Source organism: Amphiprion ocellaris, chromosome 19, assembly GCF_022539595.1.
Source record: "Amphiprion ocellaris isolate individual 3 ecotype Okinawa chromosome 19, ASM2253959v1, whole genome shotgun sequence".
In the NCBI taxonomy this organism is placed as follows: domain Eukaryota; kingdom Metazoa; phylum Chordata; class Actinopteri; family Pomacentridae; genus Amphiprion; species Amphiprion ocellaris.
Genome location: NC_072784.1, coordinates 4,800,179 through 4,804,535, shown reverse-complemented (window position 1 = coordinate 4,804,535; position 4,357 = coordinate 4,800,179).

Here is a 4,357-nt window from a genome sequence, read left to right as displayed (position 1 = left end):
CTTGTGTGGGACTCATCATTCATACCCAAAATGCTTCAATATTTTAATCATTTAACTAATTTAAATGCAAAACATGAACTACATGCATTCAAAGGAAGACTAAAGTCAGTAATAGTGTTGTGTTTCTGTTATTTTGGTCACATTCCTGCATGAGGAACACACAGCTGAGTGTAAATCTTGACATCATTCCTGTCATTCTAAATATTCTGAGCTCCTTTCTTCTACCATCATGTGTGTCAGAGGTTCATCAGGAGAGCTCACAGGTGGAGGGTTGTAGTCGCTCATGTTGCTGTCGGGTGTTGTGTAAATGGTTTTACTGTATGGTAGCTGTGTTGTAAATGTGATTTAATGGCTGTCATTCATTTCCCTTTAAATCTGTGTGGACAACATTTGTCTAGTTACTGAAAACTGGAAATGCTGGTCAGGGCTGAGGAAAAATGAACCTGAGGACATGAAAACGTCTTAATAAGTCAATGCATTGGTAAGTTTAAAGTAAAAAAAAAAAAACAAACAAAAAAACAGGTCTGCTGCATATATGATGCAGTAGATCTGTTTTTGTTCCCCTAAACTCCCTCAACTCTGGTGCAGATTCTTTTAATTTCCCCCTACTAATGTATTTTATGCAAGGTTTTTAGCTCAAACATCTGAAAAGTAATAGATCGTGTTTTGCTTTCCTGTTTCGGTGTCAGTTGTGAGCGGTTTGTCATTTTGTTTTAACTCAGTAAAATTTCCACCTGCATCCACTGATTCTTCCTGAAATACACTAGATGTTGGGTTTAGCTGTGCACGGTGTGACTTTGTCTCCTTTATTTTATCCTTCTGTGTTTTTACTGTTTAGTATAAAGTAACATACTGTTGTACAGACTTGAGTGTCTTGTGATTTTTTACATGCAGATTCTTACATGTGTGACACTGACATGTGATATGTTTCTGCTGTTCGACTGACAAATTAAAACAAACGTGCTGTAAATGTTACGTCACTCATGTAGACTTTAAGTGACGTTTTCTCTCCTGTAGGAACAGTTTACTTCACTCTTTTCTGCACTGACTGATGGTGTGGGGATGCCAGCAGCTGCACTTTTATTACTCTGCCAAGGAACACAGTTAAGTGATGATCGGCATACGTTTGTCCGTCTGTCTGTTAGCAGTATTACTCAAAAACGGACAAACGGATTTGGATGTAATTTTCAGGGAAAATCAGAAATGACACAAGGACCACGTGATTAGATTTTGGCAGTGATGCAGCTTACAGTCTGGATCCAGTGTCTTAAATTTGCCTAATTCTATGATTTTTATTCGACATGTTACTCGTCTTATTCATACCAGAGGCCACATTTCCAACCTTCTAATAACCCACAGTTTTTCTGCTAATATCTCCTCAGTTGTTTGATGTCTTCTGGTTTTATACAACGGTGTATTTCAGAGTGAATCTCATGACTGTGTGGCTGCAAAGTTTATTGCTACCTTATGTAACATGGCACCTCCCACCTGTTATTTTGTAACTAAGGTAAAGCCTTGACACAGAGACCCAGTAAAACAGAAGATTAGTGCTAATCGAGCACCTGCCTGAAGAAACGAGAAAAAAAGGGATTCTTTTTATGGATTGTTTTTGCTCTGTGAGGAACTTACATTCTATTTGCCTGAAAAGTGGTATATAAGTAAAGCACTTGAGTATTTCCATTTTATGCTACTTTATTCTTCTACTTCTCTACATTTTTTGTTAAATATTGTACAATCTGCTCCACTACATTTATCTGACAGCTTTAGTTGTCTCTGAGTTGGTAATAGCTCCAATAAATAGTCTAAAGTTCTCACTAGATTTCATTTCAATAAATGTTCAAATGATCGAATAGATTAGAGGAAAACGTCCAAAAACTGAAGGCAAATTTTACTTGTACTTTAATATTTTTTACATTTCTGTATTGCTACTTTTGATGAAGTCAAGGATCTAAATGCTTCTCCAACCACTGACCATTTGTGCCAGAAAGTCTTAACCCTTTGATGCACAACATGGGTAAAGAGATACCAATTTTTCATTGAATACTGGTCACTTTTGACCCATGTTGTGTATCAAAGGGTTAAAACAGCAACACAGATACTGAAAATCATTTACAAAACACTGAAAACTGATTTTAGCCACAAGACCAAGCCTGAAAATACCATTCCTGGAATTACCATCATTCTGTATTTCCCAGTCAAAACATACACGATATGACAGGTTTCTACCAAGAGCTTGAGTTCCCTTGTGTAACAATAACTCACAGTTCTTGTGTTTTGTTTGCTGTGGATTCAATGTTCCTGTGGTTTACATAGTCAGACTCCATCGATCCAATAACCACGCCTCCACATCACCGCTGTTCCCAGTGAATCTGACCTCATTTCATGAAGTTTGCAGTCAAACACTGAGAAATAATTCAGACCTACGATCACAAAAGATGCTGTTTTCTTTGCAGTTTTGCGTCAGAGATCTGTCGTCGCCAACAAGGCTTGTGGGAGGTTTTTCTTTCATTCTCGTCTCCATGGAGAGCACCTGAACAGCCTGAGAGGATGATTCACTCCCAGGAGTGGCCGAGTCCTTCAGACCGGCTGGTATGTGCACGATGTGTGGCGCTGTGACCCTGTCAGCCCGAAAAATGTCCAACAGCTGAATGCTAATACCTCAGGGTGTTTCCATTTCAAGCACTTTAATGTTCAAGCAGGTTGATACTGAAGGTAAGGAGATAGATAGATAGATAGATAGACAGATAGATAGATAGATAGATAGATAGATAGATAGATAGATAGATAGATAGATAGATAGATAGATAGATAGATAGATAGATAGATAGATACTTTTTTAATCCCGAGGCAAATGGCAGCAAACCAACCCTTTGACTCACAGACAACCCACTTTACCACTTCAGCCGTAGCCATTCCTAATTATTCATAGATTATGGTCCCATTTAGAGTAAAACAATGCAAGGAATGCTTAAGGTGCCACTACCTGCTTTATAGGTGTGTGTAGTGTCCTTGAGGTATTAGTCAGATTCACCTGTTGCTCACTGTGTTCGGCTTCAAAAACATCAAGATGCCAAATTCCAGACACCTGAAAACAGTAGTCTATAAACCAATGGCTGAACTCATGGTGACTATTTCTATCTTTTATACAGTCTGTTTCTCCAGATGAGATAAGTTGGGAGATCTAAAACCAGAACAACAAGCTTAAAGGTGCTAAAATGCTCCATAGAGCTAAACAGGCTCTGTAGAATTCTTCGATAATGTTTTGCGTCTGTGTCACAATAAACTCCACCTTTAACACGACATGTAGTCATGTAATAAATTCCTAATTGATTAGATCATCTCTATCGAATCATGGTAATGTTTAAAACACAATGTTAAAAACACAGAAATGAACGCAGCTTTAGATCAAATCTAAATGTGCTAAAGTCATGAACATACTGTTGATAAACATATTGTTTATTCACTCATACAAGTCCTTGTCATCAGGGTCAAGAATGCTAAGACTTTCTGCAGGTATTTGTCTCTGTGCAGGGCTGATAAAGAGCTGTCTGTCTGCATTCTTTACTGCCGCTGTAACCTTTGTGCGTCAGTCTACCTTCGAACTCTTCAAATTCCTCGATCCTAAGACCAAATGCTTCAATTGTAGTCTTTGATTTTTCGTTGGTATTTTGTTATGATGGAGAAGGTGGAACTTCTGATGACCGCTGATGATGTGTGATTTCAGAAAACCACTGAGATATCAAGTAATAGACGCTATTTTGTGGCTCAATTGTTTTAAGCGTCAGAGATACAGATTGTGATCCCCGACATGACAAACATCAGACATGGAAACATTCAGGTGACTGCTGCTGAACAGCCTCGCACAGTTTGAAGGGCTTTTGATGGACGGAATGTAGACGTGAGTGTGTTTAGCAGACGGTGCTGGAATTTAAACAAGGATATTTAGTCAACTACTTCATCCCAGGACAAATGTAGTGCAATAGTAGCATTTCTATGTTATACTACTTTCTTCTTCTACTCCATAATATTTTGGCGGCAAATATTGTACTTCTGCATTTATTTTAAAGCTTCAATTATTCATTATTTTGCACATTATTAATATTAACAAACCATTAAATGCTGTGTTATTGTAGGTTATGCTGCCCTCCACTAATAAGGTCACTTAAATTAGCTCCATTACATATTTTATTTTGCATATTGAATCCTTTTCAGTTTAGCACTTTTAAGTTTATTTTGATGCTAATACATTTGTACCTTCACAAAAAAAGCACTTCTATTTGCAACACATCTTCTACATAAATAAAAAGTTTAAATACTTCTTCCACCAGTGCTTACAGACTGTGTTATACTGGTTGAG